Source organism: Dipteris shenzhenensis, chromosome 25 (assembly GCF_047967505.1).
Source record: "Dipteris shenzhenensis isolate YYH24624 ecotype China chromosome 25, Dip_SZ_1.0, whole genome shotgun sequence".
In the NCBI taxonomy this organism is placed as follows: Eukaryota; Viridiplantae; Streptophyta; class Polypodiopsida; order Gleicheniales; family Dipteridaceae; genus Dipteris; species Dipteris shenzhenensis.
The window spans coordinates 21886123-21903017 of record NC_141620.1 but is presented as its reverse complement, the minus strand read 5'-3'; the positions used below and the strand labels follow the sequence as shown (position 1 = coordinate 21903017).

The 16895-nt window shown below is 42.1% G+C and overlaps 1 protein-coding gene across 1 annotated transcript in view; it reads right to left on the bottom strand.

Annotated features, from left to right (window-relative positions):
* LOC147885607 (WD repeat-containing protein slp1-like) overlaps positions 1-16895 on the bottom strand; it is a 37018-nt gene that overhangs the window by 8672 nt on the left and 11451 nt on the right. The window lies entirely within an intron of this gene.

Here is a 16895-nt window from a genome sequence, read left to right as displayed (position 1 = left end):
GTCTTTACATTTTAAAATATCTACAAAAGTTGCTATTTTATAAATCCCCTCATGCACAAAACACACAAAAGTGGTATGTTACATGTTTATGAGTGACCCCCCAGGATAATTGCCAAACCCAAATGGGGTCATGTTACAATAGTCCTTAACTTTAGACTACTCAATTTCAAGAAATGTGACACATAACCACTCTTTTGAACACTTTATACTTCAAGTAATTATTTTATAAAAAACTTAGATTCTTTCTTTGCTTGCTTGATTTTCCAATCACTTCAACTAATTGTCGCTCGCTTTTTTGGGCTTGCTCGCTTTTTCTCGCTCGCTCTAGTGACTGCCTCATGTGTGGTAGCCTAAGTATGTGACAAAAACACCCTCCAAATCCAATGAATCAAAATTAGACCCCCAATCTATAATATCCTCCTTGCTGATCAAAAATCCACTGGATTTACACCTACTATAGTATCCAAGGCTGCCTTGAAGTGAGAGTGTGTGGAGTGGCATCCAAAAAAAATAGTGTCATCAGCAAGCTCATTGTCAAAGATCTCCTCATGTTGTCTTAAGGGAAGTATTAGTCTAATAATGGTAGCCTAAGATCTTAAAAAGATGCCCATTGCTTTAGCCAGTACAAATCTAGGAATGGGACAAGAGGGCATCCTTGATTTGGAAATCTAAAATCTCACCCCCATGTCCCCTTTGATAAGCACCTAGCTATGGGCTGATTTGTACAAAGAAAAGACCCCTCTGATCCATGCATTTGAAAATCCTAAACATAGAAGGGTACCCACCAATAGACTCTGAATTTGCTCTGTCATAGAATTTCTCTAAATTTGGGAGTAGAATGGCTAATTTGCATCGCCCAATCTGCAACCTCCCAAAATGAAAATATATTATAAAAAATACTTTGGCCATACACAAATCCCATCTGTGTATTATGAATAAGAAGATCTGACAAATTTGACTTATACCTTCCAAAAGGGTCCCAAAAGAGTGATTGGCATTCATGGAGAAATCAAGAGCAAAAAAGATTTATAAAAGGTAGGCACTTACTAGAAGCTATTATTAACATTTGGGAGGGTTGTGAATATACCAAGGATATAGGCCAAGACATATGATTTCTTAAGGTTAACTTTGATAAAGCATATGACAAGTTGCAATGGGAGTTTTTGCTGCAATCCTTACAGGATATGGAATTGCGAACAACTTATGTATCATTTGTCAATTTGCTCCTAACCAATGCTTCAGCAAAAGTTTGTCTAAATGGTGAAATGGTCGAGTATTTTGTAATTAAAGATCTATAATTTAGGTAGGGGTTCCCTCTTGCATCTCTACTTGATGCCATTGCAATTGATTTGTCAACAAGTTTATAGAGAAAATTGAGAAGTGGATAAGTTTTCAAGCCAACGTGGCAAGGAGAAGATTGGTTTTGAATTAATGTGTTTATCTTGTTACTATATTCTATCTTTCCTATTGGTGCTCTTCTAAAACAAGTTTTAAAAAGTTTACTTAAATTATGCAGATCCTTTCTCTAGGGTGGAGATAACATAAAAAATGAATTTCAATAAGTTAGGTAGACTTTTATACTAGACCTAGGAATGAAGGGGGACTAGATGTTGGTGGTATCCAACAATCAGCTCACAAGCTTGCAGCCACTTGGATAAAAAAAGCTATTTTTAATCCTCAGATTGACTAGTCCCTTCTTCTACTCCAAAAATCTCACCTTAGTCAAACCGTAAGAGCTCTTAAATGGAAGTTTTATCCCAAACTATCATCAATATGTAACATGAACCTTGCACTACTAAGGGCAGTCAACTTTGGAAATCCTTGTAGCCATTCTTTAAAGCATTAAGAGTCAAAGTTATTTGCTCAAGTAACGGGCCCTTTATGGGTCTTGACTCAATCTAAGTTTTAGTAATTTTCAAGAACAATTCTCTTGATGAAAATGACCATCATAAAGCTAGTTTGTTATTCAAAAAATTCTCCAAATTTGGAGTTAGCTATGGGTTAAAGAAGACTTTAGATGGAAAGCCTGGCCCAAAATTAGAAGGGAGCTCAAACTAACCAATCAAGATCAGGCTCTAATAATGGGAAGGCTTGACATTGTGGGAGTGATGAAATGCATGGAAGCATGCAACACAGAGAGAGGGAGAATAGACACTGATAGAGGCAATGATAATTGTGTATATAGTAAGGGAAACATTGAAAAGAAGAGGAAACACTATGCTAGATGAGATGCCAGAGGAGGGGGTGCCCTATATCTAGGGCAGTGGCAGGGGAGTAGAGCATTGACTAGCAGTTGGCTGCTAGTGGACCAACAATCTGTTGCCCTACTACTAGGCCAAGCCCTATAAGGGTTGCCTAGGGGGGCACCAATATGCACACATGCTAGCCCTACCAGCCCATATAACGAGGCCTCCTTTGGCCTATAAACATCCCACACTAGGGGATAATATGGACATCCTATCCTATCTTGAGAGGGCGGGCACACCCACAATAAAAGCCTTCACTCAGTATGCTACACTTGAGATGTCCTCAGCTCTAACACCCCCTCTGTAGCTCATGGTGTACAATGATCTAAGGGATCCTGCTGATGAAGATGCCACCATGGACTATCTAGGATGGGAAGTGTCTTAGGAGAAAGCTCAAATATTAGCTTGGATCCTTGAAGAAGTGCCACCTTGAACAACAAAGAAGTGTGATTTCCCAAGCCAGTCGCACTGGATTTCCAATGGAGTAATATGGATAGTGGAACACACCACGTCTAGTATCCAAGCAGTGGACTCATCACATACAAGAATCCTTGATAAAGAACTTGAACTCCTCAATCCATAATCATTGCAATCCTAGCGAAATGAACTATAAGCACAGATCTAGTCCATAGCTATATGCTGTCACCTTGCCTCCTAAAATTTCAACTGATTAGGGCCAGAACCAGCCCTCTCTCCCATCTACACTTCCTCTCTAGATGTGATCAATGGGGGGAAACACCTCAATGTCAGAAAGCTAGAACTATCTTGCGATCCTTGACAATATTTTCTATTGCTGCCTTGGAACCTCTTGAGTGGTTAGAGTTTGATGACAAGTCCGGATCCTGAGACTTACCCTTAGACTTGTAGTCTTTTGCCACACTTGTAGCACCTGCTCCGTTCTCCTTGGTCTTCTCCTTAGATAAAAGGGTTGTGTTGCCACCTGGAGTGACCTGCAGCTTGCTCGGACAAAATTACTGACTTCTCTTCAGCAATAGTGAGGATAGATCGTTGAAGTCTAATTGACTAGCTTAAGACCTGCTGACGCCCTAAGGCCCAAGAGACCATGTCATAAGTCGGAGGTATCTTGATGAGAATAAGTGCTGCCAACGGAGTGAGGTTAGTGCAACTCCCATGGACAAAAGCTGGTCATGGATGACCTTAGCCTCCATCAGAAAGGGTTGCATACTACTACTGTTGGAAAACTCAAGACTATAAAACCGAACTCAAGAATATAAAACTGCCCCATTAGAGTAACATCGTGCATCACTGACTCCCTTGCATAAAGGTCCTCTCGTTTGGACTGTACCTCAAACAAACTTGTCAATGTTTGCACTGTGGGAGAAACCTCTTCCATGATGGTGGCACACAAGGATGGAATGTGCCTTTGAGTCTTTGTCTTCCCATTCAGTAAGATCTCCTCAAATTTAGCCTCTTGATCATGGGTCCACTTCTTGGGATTGGATAGACACTCAGGTTTCTTCTCAAACCCTTGAACAAGCTCCCATAAGCCCTTATGAATGAACCAAATCTTGAGTTGTAGGTTCCAATGAGTGTAATTTTCTCTGTTCAACATGTCATTGTCATTTATGCATGGGGGAACTATAGAACCTTGATCTTCTTGGAACTGTTCCTTCCTCAACACCTTTGTTTCCGATTCTGACAAAAGATACTTCCCCTATTGGATCTATATTATCGTGGGGGCCAAGAAATAGGCGATTGTTTCATCCATGTGCGATGCAATAAGAGTGGGTGGGATATGGGCCAAAACAATACCCCGCTGCCTACCCCTTTTGTTGACCATGCCATGTGCACACCACCTTGCTGACGTAGATCTCCTTGCCAATCAATGCTTTGGACTTGATCCTACCAATTGCATGTGTTAGAGCCCCTTAAAATAGCTTAAGGAAGGGTACTGAAGTAGATTGTGGAAGGGACAGACCAAATTACAGCACAAGATGGGTGGAAATTACCCTAAAAAACATGTCACAAAGGCTTGTATTTGATTGTGTCTATTGTTGCCCTCTTTGGCTTTGTGCAAACCTGAAGTCTGATACCATGTGAGAGTGATGAAATGTGCGCAAGCATGCAGTAGAGAGAGAGAGAGAGAGAGAGAGAGAGAGAGAGAGAGAGAGAATGATAACCGTGTCTATAGTAAAGGGGAATGCCCAAAAGAAGAGGGAACACTATGCTAGAGAGATGCCAGAGGAAGGAGGGGGAAGCCCTATATATAGGGCAGTGGCAAGGGAGCCAAGCAGGCCCCAGCAATTGGCTAATCTACTCCTAGGCTAGGTCCTATATAAGGGCTGCCTAAGGGGGCACCAGTTTGCACATATGCTGGCCCTACCAACCCATACATCGAGGCCTCTTCTAGCCTATAAACAGCCCACATTGGGGGCTAGGGGACACTTAGTGCGAAGGGGGTAGAACTTTGATATATTAGAAACTAGGTTGGCTGTGCTCATTTTTTTCCCATCCCAACACCCTCAGACCACATTGAGGGAGCTTTAAGGGTCTTGAACAAAGATGGAAAAATCTTGACAATAAGATCAAGTGGAAAATTATATTCCATCAGATTTGGGATAAGGGTTATTATTGAAAAGATTTTCGCCCCAGTTTGATTAATTCTCCACAAAAATGTTTGGACTAATTGCAGAGATGAGGCTATAGGCAAAGGTCATGGTATATGCAAGAGATTCGCATGCCACAAGAAAGATACCTACCACTTATTTGTTGCTTGTCCTAATGCAAGGAGGGTTTGGAGAGCCTATGAATTGGAAAGCTATACTTATTGCTAAAGTTACGTCTAGAGTGTGGAAGCACATGCCTTTTGGCTTATATGGTTGTCCAGAAATAATTTGTAGCTCAATGGTTTAATTAGCAATTTTGAAGATGACTTCATGAACTGGTTTGGTTTACTTTGAGATGGTTTTTGTATCTGGCACAGGATCAAAAACATATTGACTAGTAGATCTTCAAAGAAAATAACTCTTTTGCTCCATTGCAGAATGAAATTGTAGCACATGACAAGCTTTTTAGTACTTGCAATGTGGTACATAAAGTACTCCAGCCCAAAGGTTCTTCAATTCTTTTCTAGGTCAAGGAAGAAATGCTGCAGAGCAGCCCATGCTTTTATGTTTGTTGTTGTTTTACTAAGTCTTGCTCAAGCCATGGACAAAGTTCCAAAGCTTTACTGTTTGATCCAATATAATAATGAGTATCAGAAGACTAATAAAGCTAGTCATGATATAATTTCATTGTTGCTACTCATGGAATACAATGTAATTTGGTCTTCCGATATAATAATATAATAAAACATACAACCTTTTGTTTGCCAAAAAAAAAGTGCAACCCCCCTTTGGGATAAGATGAATGATACTCTCTGTAATTGAATCAGGCATAGTACTAGAGTCCCAAAGGGCTTGCAGGGATGAGGTAACATGGTCCCAAAAAGCAATGAAGGAGGGTGTCAACCCATGTGAACTCGGTTGCACTTGTGAAGGGCAAGAAGTGCAATCTTGAGCTCTATATTGGTGAAAGGGGCATCAAATGAGACTCTTGTAGAAAAATCAATACTTATACATAAGATGGCATCAAGATCTGACTATAAAACCCTCAGAGTCAATAAGTTGAGAAACACTTTCTCTAGCATTTCTTGAGCCAAGTATAGAGAAGAAGTGTTTATAGACTCTTTCTCCCATTTGAGTCCAAAATGACTCCCATGCATGAGAGGCATAGTTAGCTCTCTGATCCAAAGAACCTAAAAGTCAATAAGTTGAGAAACACTTTCTCTAGCATTTCTCGAGCCAAGAGTAGAGAAGTGTTTATTGACTCTTTCTTCCACTTGAGTCTAAAATGACTCCCATGAATGAGAGGCATACTCAGCTCTCTGATCCAAGAGAACCTATTGATGAGCCCTTGCTGCTGTGAAGCAAGGCGCTTTTGAATCCAATAATTTGTGGGTGTCTTCTGCTCTTCCCTCTGCAAAGATGACAACTGCTATTGGAGGCCAACCTCTTGTCTCTTGGTACTAGCGATGGAATGATAAACATCACTAACACTAGGAGGTCATCTGCCACATGAGAAGGAGAAGCACTCCGACCTATGTATGAGGCACCCAAATTTGTAACAATGCCTCCATGAAGCCCTCCTCTACATACAAAGCATCAGGAATCTTGATACCGGTAGAGCGGCAGTCCAAGAAAGGCTCAAAAACCCTCAAAACCACCAAAGTGATCCAAGGTGGAGACCCTTGGCAAAATGCATACTAAATTGTAGGAACAAAGTGGAGACAGGTTGTGAACACAAGTGAGCAAGAGTGCACACACAAGAAAGCTCCAATAGAAATGTTCAAATGAAACAATACAAGTACTTGGTATATATAGTACCCAAGTACACTTGGTCAACCATAACAGACAAGATGGGATGCAAGAGATGCAAATGCACATTCATGTAGTGCTTTATCATGCAAGAGAATCATTATTCCACACATCCGGTCTTGCAAGACAGCAAAGGATGCTTGGGATAAATTGGCTTCTCTCTATCAGATTCGCAATGAGGCACGTGCTGCATATTTGAGAATGCAATTACAGGAAGTCAGCTTGAATGAAGGTGACTCTATGGATGCATACCTGACAAAGGTCAAGGACCTCTTGCCAACATTGATGAGGTGGTGCCAAATTCACAGCTTGTTAGTACCACATTGAATGGACTGCCAGATACATATCAAGGGTTTGCTACAACCCTTCGATTAGTGACCATGGGTAATCCAGACCACTATTCTTTTGATCATATCTTTGTAATCTCTTACAAATCCCCCCTCAAAGACATGGGTGAAAGTACCCTGGAAACATCTCAGGTGTACCCTGCAGTACCTAAAGTACCATGGTTACACAAATTCATCCAGATGGATATGCAACCTATGGGAATAAATGAAAACAATGTCATTGTGAATCACTTCACAACCCCCCTTGACATTGTGAGAATGTCTCTAATCTCCAAGCCATGTCGATGTCATAAGAAAAGATTTGTTGACAGGGCTTTGGTGAAGATATCCGCCACATCGTCCTCAGATGGACAATAGATGAGATCAGTGAAGCCATCAGAAATACAATCCCGCACATAATGATAATGATTTTCAATGTGTTTCATGCGAGCATGAAAGACATGATTGTTGGCTATGGCAATGCAACTCTGGCTGTCACAGAAGGTAGAGTTTGCTTTGCCATCCTGTGCATGATGCAAGTCATGCAAAAGCTTCATTAACCACATTAACTCCGTAGTGGCTGAATTTGCAGCTTTGTACTCTGCTTCACTGGAGGAAAGAGAGACTCGCTCTTGCTTCTTACTGAGCCATGAGATACAGGCTGAACCCAATGAGAAGCAATAGCTAGTAGTGGACCGTCTATCGCAATGTCCTCTGACCAATATGAGTCAGTGAAACCACTCAGCTTTAGATCACAATCTGAAGCATAATGCAAGCCAAGAGAGAGAGTGCCATGGACATATCTAAGAACCCTCTTAGCTGCATTCCAATGTGTGATCGTAGGACAATGCATGAATTGGCTCAAAAGCCCTGTGGCGTAGGCAATATCAGTCCATGTGGAGCATAGATATATCCAATTGCCTGTACAAAGTGCCATAAAACTTTTCAGCAGTATCATGCTTACTCGGCTTGAGTCCCTTTTCCAATGGAGTAGCCACAGGCTTACAGTTCTCCATATACTTTGTCTGTGACATAGAAATCCCATCATGGGTCTGCCAAAACTCAATGGCAAGACAATAATGCAATAGGCCCAAATCTGTCATGTCAAAGTTGTGACATAAAGCGGATTGCACTGCTGTAATTTGCTGCAAATCATTGCCAGTGAGTATGATGTCATCCACATATAGTACCAACATGACCAATACTGATTTTTTCTGCAGAACATACAGATTTGGCTCTATATGAGTGTTTACAAAGCCCTGGGACAGCACAAATTGATGTATCTTCTGATACCACGCACGAGGTGCTTGCTTTAGTCCATATAGAGCCTTCCTAAGCTTGCATAACTTGTGCTCTTGTCCCTTCACCTCAAAACCTTGGGGCTGATGTACATAGACCTCCTCTTTATGAGGAAAGCGGTCTTGACATCCATCTGGTACACTGACCAACCATAAAATGCAGCAAAAGAGATGACAGAACGAATGGTGGTCATCTTGGCCACTGGAGCAAAAGTTCCTCATAATCTATCCCCTCCTCTTGTGCACACACCTTGGCAACCAAACGGGCTTTGTATTTCTCAACTGTATGCCGGATTATGTTGAGCATCCTTGAAGCTTTGAGGCTCATTTTCAGCTTCCATCACTGAGGTCATCAAAGCAAAATTGACCTTTTTCTGATTTTTCTGAGTGCTGGCCCTGGTTTTCCCCAAAGTAGGCTGATCCTTAGCATCTTGAATGGTCAACCTTGCCCAACGTGGAATAGATTTCTTTGTTGTACCACTTGGGGCTGCATCAATATCTTTAGTAGCCTCACGACATCGATAATGCCTCCAAACATGAGGCTGTCTATTCTCATTAATTGACTGCAAATCTGAAACATTTGAGGGAGAGCTATTCTCAACATGTGGCAAGCCATATGAACTATGAGAAGTAGAAGGGGAAGTACTAGGAGACTCCGTCTCATCATCCTCAAACTGGATGATGTCCAAAGGGGTGTCATCGTATGGTAGCACGTCTACACTAGTGGGCTACATGCACTCATTCTCAGTAAAGAGAACATCTTTGCTTATTATTACCTTCCTGGTAGCGGGATTATAAAGCCTAAATCCCTAGCCTTCAGTGCTATACCCCACGAAAATGCATTTGACACTCTTGTCATCAAGCTTTGTCCAATGTGCATCTAGAACCAAAGCATATGCTACTGAGCCAAAAACTCTAAAATGACTAACCTTTGGCTTAAATCCATACAAAGCCTCAAATGGAGTCACATTAACCAAAGCTTTGGTAGGGCATCTATTCTGAATGTAAGTGACTGTCACAACTACTTCTCCCCAAAAAGCCTTTGAGAGACTCTTGAATTTTAGCATGCATCTCATCATCTCCATGAGAGTACAATTCTTCCTCTCAGAGAGTGGATTATGTTGTGGGGTGTAAGGGCATGTCAAGTGATGTTTAATCCCATGTTGCTTCAAAAATCCCTGGAATGCATGTGACATGTCCTCTCCCCCTCTATCTGAGTTGAGTGTTCCCATTCTAGAATTGGTTTGGTTCTTAGCCATAGCTTTGAACTCCTGAAACCAATAGAACACCTCAAATTTTTCCTTCATGAGAAAAAGCCATGTGAACTTGGAGAAGTCATCTATAAAGGTCACAAAGTACCTTGCTCTTCTATGTGTGGGAATAGTCATGGGGCCATATACATCACTGTGCACTATCTGCAACACTCTAGTTGCCTTGACCCAATTCTTGCCTTGTTTACTAAATGGCAAGTGATGCAATTTTCCAAGTGCACACCCGTCACACACTTCATTTGTTGGTTGCTCTGTAATTTTGGCATTCCCTGAGTCATATTATTGCTGTACAAGTAGGACAATGCCCTGTGATGGACATGTCCAAACCTGGCATGCCATAAATCAGCCTGGGAAGTGTTTGCTACAACCATACCTTTTGATCATAAGGTTGAGCATCAAGCTTGTATAAGCCTCTGTCATATGTGCCTATTGCTACAATCTCATACCCTTTCTTTGGATCCTTGATGCTGCATTGGTTATCCTGAAATTCGACCAACATATGTTGATCATGGGCAATGTTTGAAACTGAAATCGGATTTTGCCTCAAATTTGGAACATACCAAACATCTCGGATATACTTAACTTTCCCATTATCAAGCTGAATGGGAATGTGCCTAACTTCGATGATGTCTTGAGAAGCATCATTGGCACACGTAACCTGTCTCGCCATGAACAGGTATGATGCTCTCAAACCACTCCTGGCAAGGAGTCATGTGCTTAGTAGCACCATTGTCGATATACCATGTATCACTTGCAACAAGGGAAGCATCTCCTGATTGATTTTCAGCATTCAAATCCCCCTTGGCATCCATCTTCTCATTAAATGCAGCAAACACAAAATCTCTATCACCTTGGGCAAGATGAGCATCACCATGTGCATCTGAAGCACGAGTTTCAATGGGGGCAACAAAATTACTTCTAGAGCTGTCCCTTTGCCTCTTCTTTTCATTGGTAATCCTTTTATGACACTCTGCAATGTAATGCTCTGGCTTCTTGCAATAATTGCATTTGCTCTTTTTCTGATTTTTGCTTGAACTGCTTGCATTCCTCTCCTTGGGCTGAGTTGTATGGCTGTTTTTTGGCTCAAACTTTTTTTGAAATTTGCTCTTTCCACCCATGGCAAGCGCTTGCTCACCGTGACGAGAGGCTTTGGCAAAATTTGAGTATCTCTCCTCTTCCTGCAACAAAAGCCCAACTAACTCATCGAATGAGAGTGGGGCTGTCTTGAGAACAATGGTCAATGAAGTGACAAATGTGCCATATGAGGGCGCTAAGCTATTGAGAGTAATAGAGATGAGCTTCTTGTCTTCTATTTCCTCTCAATACTTGCGAGCTGATCATGTAGATCTGTGATCCTAGCAATATGATCAGTGATGGCCTGGCCTTCCTGCATCTCGAGATCCTTGAGCTGATTTGTCAAGGCAATGGACCTTGCCTCATTCTTAATATGATACATATTTGCCAATCTTTCCCATGCTGTCTTTGCATCCTTGCACGACTTGATAGTCGTCATAATGTGCCTCTTCACATTTGTGGCAATAAAAAACATTGCTTGGGCACTACGGCGGTCAAACTTCTTTTGCTTCTCCGTCGATGCGATGGGACTAGCAGGAGGGGCTATAGCAGTTTGCTGTCTGCCTATAGTCTGACTCGAAGAAGTTGTGATGAGCCTGATGGCCTCACCTCATCCCCACTAACAATATCCCACAAGCCCTTACCAACCAAGATGTTCTTAAGCATGAATGACCACAAGGCATAGTTTGGCCATCCATCTTGTCACCCTAGGACAAATTGCCAAAACTATTTGAAAGAGTCGACATGATGCAAAAAGGGATACCCACAAGCTGCAAATGTACCTCTGCAAAAAGAACTGCAAGTCCCAAAAGTGCAAGTGGCTGCAAATGTGCCTGCAAATCCCAAACAAATGCTTGCTGCAAATGCAAAGTATGACTGGCTGCTCTGAAATGCCACTGGCTGCACAATGCAATCACTGCAAAAATGACATAAACCAATCACTGCACTCTGCTGCAATCTGAAGTGCAATCCCAAACTGAAAATGCACAACCCAAATCTGAAATAGCGCACCCACGAGTGCTCAAATGCATCCACCAGAGCTCAAAAGCATCCACAACTATAAAGTAATTCCAAATGCACCCAACAATGTAGAGTATCTGCAAATGCACCTGAGAGTGCAAGAGTATGGGCTACAAAAATAGTCCCGAAGCGAAATACACAGCTCAAAACGCTTATTGAAAGTGCACCTTGGCTTGAAACACCTGCAAAACAGTCCACTGACTGTGTGGGCAAGCTAGAGATGACAAACGAGCTGAAGTGAGCTACTTGGAGCTAAATGAAGTTGTCGGAGTACTTTTGAATACAATACACGTGTAAAGAAGAGCCTAGAGCCGCTAGAACACACCCGGGAGAGGCTGGAGCTAAAAAAGGTCCAAATCTAAGCAAAAACGCTGAAAAACAGTCGAAAACTGCTCGAATCACCTTTTAACAAGTCGTATGGCTCAAAATCAGGTTTCGACAAGTCGTACGGACTCGCGGCACTGTCGTGCAACTATACGGACAAATCCATACGGGCTATATAGACAAAAAAAACAGGAAAATTTTTAGTTTTTATTTTTTTGCCTGAAATGGTGCAAGACAAATTTGTTTGTATGTAGGCAACTTCGAAATTTTGAAAAACGTCGAAATCAGACCTCAAAAGGTAAAAAAATAGCCATTGGACTGTTGGAGCTACCTTAAACGAAAGCTGGAGAGCTGAATGTGAGAACCAAGAATGCGCACTGGAGCACCAAGCTTGCGGGAGTCTGGAAGCAAGTGTAGGAATGGGCTCTAGAGACGGAAGCACTCTGATACCAAATGTAGGAATAAAGTGGAGACAGGTTGTGAACACAAGTGAGCAAGAGTGCACACACAAGAAAGCTCCAATAGAAATGTTCAAATGAAACAATACAAGTACTTGGTATATATAGTACCCAAGTACTACTAGTCAACCATAGGGTTGACTTTATGCCTACAACACCATATCTTTGTAATCTCTTACATAAATCACCTCTATCGAATGCCCAATCATCAACATAAAATCTATCAATCTTGCATGAATGAGCGTCTATCGTCTCCAATTTGACCATGAGAATAGGAGCAAATGTGAAAAAGTGTGAAAGGCATCATCTGTCAAAGCATCTCTGTCATGGAATGGGAAAGCAAGAAATCACAAGCTGCTCTTCAAGGGAGTGAATGCCACCTTCTCCTTCCCCACTTTTGTCGGAAGGCAACTCCACCATATTGAAGTTGCCCCCAATAATCCATGAGTCTATAATTTTGGGCCAAGAGAGAAGTTCCTTCCAAAAGGTTGAGAAGTCCAACCTTACATCTCCCAATCAAAACTATGATGGAATCTAGAGCATGTTATGATATCGTGTCAAACCACAGAGGGAAGATAGAATTTGAAAAAGAAATGCAAGTTTCTTCCCTTATGCCCAAAGCAGGAGACCAAAAGGTATGACCAGAAACCAATTTACTTGACTTTGCACAATCTTTTACATCCAACTTGTGTTATTGAATAAACATGGATGAAGCTTATTTCGAATCAACTGCCTTTGGTAGTGATGAATTACACAACCAAGGCCCTTTGTATTTCAGCTACCAATCCTCATCGGTGGAAGAATGTAGGTTGGAAAACTTACCCAACCTAGTGGCGGAAACACCTCCTTCCTGAGTAGAAGATCTCTGTTTTTTCTCCTCATGAAAAAGACTTCTATCAAGTATGAATAAAACCCACAAGAGCAAGCTCATTGGGCTAATATGTACAAAGAGGAGACCCGTCTAATCCATATCTAAAACCATGAAGGGTTCCCTCTAGGAAATCTCAATTCACTTTGTCATAAGCTTTCTCAAATCCAAGAGTAGAATGGCTAATTTTTATCCACTTAGTGTAGCCCAATCCGAAGCTTCCCAAAAAGAGAAAATATTATCAAATATTCTCCTTCCATGCACAAATACCATCTGCGTGTGGTCTGGAAGATAGGGCTACAATTGTAAGCTAATTGCTTTAGCTAGAATTTTATATAAGGTGCCCAGGAGAGTGATAGGTCTCCACTGTGACACCAGATATTTGCAAACCCTTTTGGATGAGATGGATGAGACCCTTTGTGAGTGATCCAAGCATAGTACCAGAGTCCCAAACACCTTGAAAGACTAAGGTAATATGATCTCCAATCTCATCCCAATGGGCAATGAAGAATGTTGGAGAAAGCCCATTTTAACTGAGGCACTTTCCCTTGTGAAGAGCTAGGAAAGCAATCCTGGGTTCCATATTGGTGAAAAGCGCATCTAGCAAGATCATCGTATTCTATTTCACCAATAATGGAATGTGCTGCCATATCTGAACCATGGCATCATCTCTGACCGGTGTGTCAGGATCTGATGAAGTGAGGCATAAACATCGACGGGCTATGCACATGATGGCATCTCGATCAGTTTGCAAAACCCCGTCTAAGTCAATAAGCTAAGTGACACTCTCTCTGCTATGTCTTGGGCCATGAGAAGAGAAAAAGTGCTTATTGACTCTATCACCAATCGGAGTCCACAAGGACTCTTGTGCATGAAAGGCATACTCCACTCTCTGATCTAGCAATGTCTATTGGTGAGCCCTTGCTGCTGCTGCTAGAAGGCATTCCTAAATCCAAGCATCTATAGGCCATTTCTGCTCTTCCCTGTGATAGGCTGGCAACTGACGATGAAGACCAAGTTCCTGTCTGAGAATCTCATGCTTTCTTGTGTTAGCGATCAAATGATAGAAGTCACTAACGCCCAACAAGGCTACTGCCACATGTGAAGGGAATGGCACTGCACCTTGCATATGAAAAACCGAAATCTGTAAAACTTCCTCGGTGAGGTTCTCCTCTTTATACAAGGCAACCGAAATCCTAAGACTGGTAGAGTGACCTCTCCTATGAGGCTCGAAAATCATCAACACCACTCAAAAGTTGTCTGAAATAGAAACCTCGGGAGAAATGCATGTCGAACTACCTCTATCCAAAGCCCAATCGTCAACATAGAATCTATCAACACGTGCATGAATGGGTATTTGAGGTCTTTGTTCAACCATAAGAAGTGGAGATACTGCAATGGAATGTGAAAGGCATCATCCAACCAAACATCTCTGCCATTGAACTGAAATAATAAGGCATCCCAAGCTGCTCTCTCCAAGGGATGGATACCTCCTTCTCTACCCTTTCTTATCAAAAGGCAACTCCACCAAGTTGAAGTCACTCCCTATGACCCAAGAATCTACAATATGGGTCCAAGAAGGAATTTCCTTCCATAGAAGGACATGGTCCCCTCGGTTGTTAGGGGCATAAAGGGTGAGAAAACCAACCTTATGTCCCCAATCAAAAGAATGATCCACTGCGCTCTGGAGGGGATAATGATACCACGACCAACCAATAGGAGAACAAGGGAATTTTAAACTGAAATGCATGTCATCAGAGGCAACACTAGCTACAATCTGCACAACTAGGTCATGTCACTGGCTACAATTTGCACAGCAAGGTGATGTCACTGGCCGCAAACCAAAATTGGGATATCACAGGCCACAACCAGACCTGGGTATTGAACAAGAAAATAATTTGCTAACATGCAAGAGGTGGATCAACGATGACTCTAACCATAAAACAAGGGGGGGCAAGAAGTATGAGGACATGCAGCTGGTGCTAGATACATAGCTAGTGTTGGACGTGCGCTAGTGTTGGATGTGTAGAAGGTGCCAATGGGTGCTATGAGGATGGGCCACACTAGAAGGCGGCTTCTTTAGACAATCTCTAGCAAAATTCCCATAGGTCTTGCAAATCCGACATTGAACCTGCTTACCTGCAATCTAGATCCTCTGTTACTCAAAAAGAGAGCCATCAGGACATTGGAGCATAATGTAGTCATCTAAAATGTAAGGGTCAGACACAATGACCCTAACTCTAGGAACTCCATCATCTAAAATATAAGGGTAAGATACAATGACTGTTGCGGAGGGTAAACCAGGGAGGTCCAACCAGCCCAAAAGAAGCTCAAATGGTGGCAAGGATCCAATGATAGACTTGTGGAGTTCAAGGAAATTTGATGAAGAGTGACGTGACCCAAATGTCCACCTCGACATGGTCAAAATTTAACGTGAAAGGTGTAGAGAAGATCCTCCTAGAACCAAGCGCAAAGGGACTAGCCTTCAGCATTGTACTCCTAGCCCCAAAAAGGTGGGGTGCAAGGTTTGAAGGTAAGGAAATATGCATACAGTCCCTAGCATCTAATTTGGGAGGGTGGGACCCATGGATGCGTGCAAAGAGGGTCAAACTCCACATCCTTTTGGAGTTGCACCAGCTCGTCTCTTGATACACAAGTTCTTGACGGCTACCAAAAGCGGTTGATGATTGGCTGAATTGATGGACATTTGGCAATCAGAGGTGGAAAGGCCGCCGATTCAAATAATTTGAAGATCTATCCATCGCTAGGTGTAGAAGGAAAGGGAGGGTTGAAAGAGTGAGAGAGAGGAGGAGGCTAGAGGGAGGATCCTAAGAGGAGAAGGGGTATGGGAGGGGCTTAGAGGAGGGGAGGAGATGATCTCTTTTCCAAGTGGTTTGGAAAAGATATATTGCAACCTCTTCTTCCTAGCATATTGTTACAATGTGATATTGCTAGCTCTTTTTTTTATGAATGGTGTTTGGACTTAGGAGGTAGGAACCAATACTTGTATCATCCGAGTGGGCTTCTTAGGTGCTGCCCAAAAAATTCTGCAAGAAATGTGGAACTTGGGAGCTTGATGATATTGTTGTGGAAGTCATGTCAAGTCGGTTCTAGGCTGGAGATCAAGCCCTTGAAGATGGGCTTGTGGGAGCATTGTCGAGCCAGGTCGGGGCTGGATTTTAAGCCTTCAATGATCTGGTCAAAAACACATTTTTGAGCTGGATCTGGACAGACATATCTGGGCTTGACAATCTTGGCTGGGTTGTGTGAAAATTTGAATGGATGTCTCTCTTCATGGAGCCATGTGTCGATCCCGCAGGTTGATGCCAGTGCAAACTGTAAAGACTGTGTTACAAATGGAATTTCCAATTGTAGATTTGATCAAAACATGCTTCCGAAAACAAATTATAATTTGCCCGTGTTACAAATTGAGTTTCCATTTATATATCTGATTTCTGCATGCCTCCTGTAAATGAACTCAAGTTTCTTACGTTGACTTGGACGACATAACTTAATTATGGGGTCAAAGCTCAAGGATTCCCCACTATCAGATTCCGCATATTGATGGGTATAATGGCCATCTTTGACAAAAGAAAAAATCTGGATTCAAAATCTCAAGACGGACACCATTTCC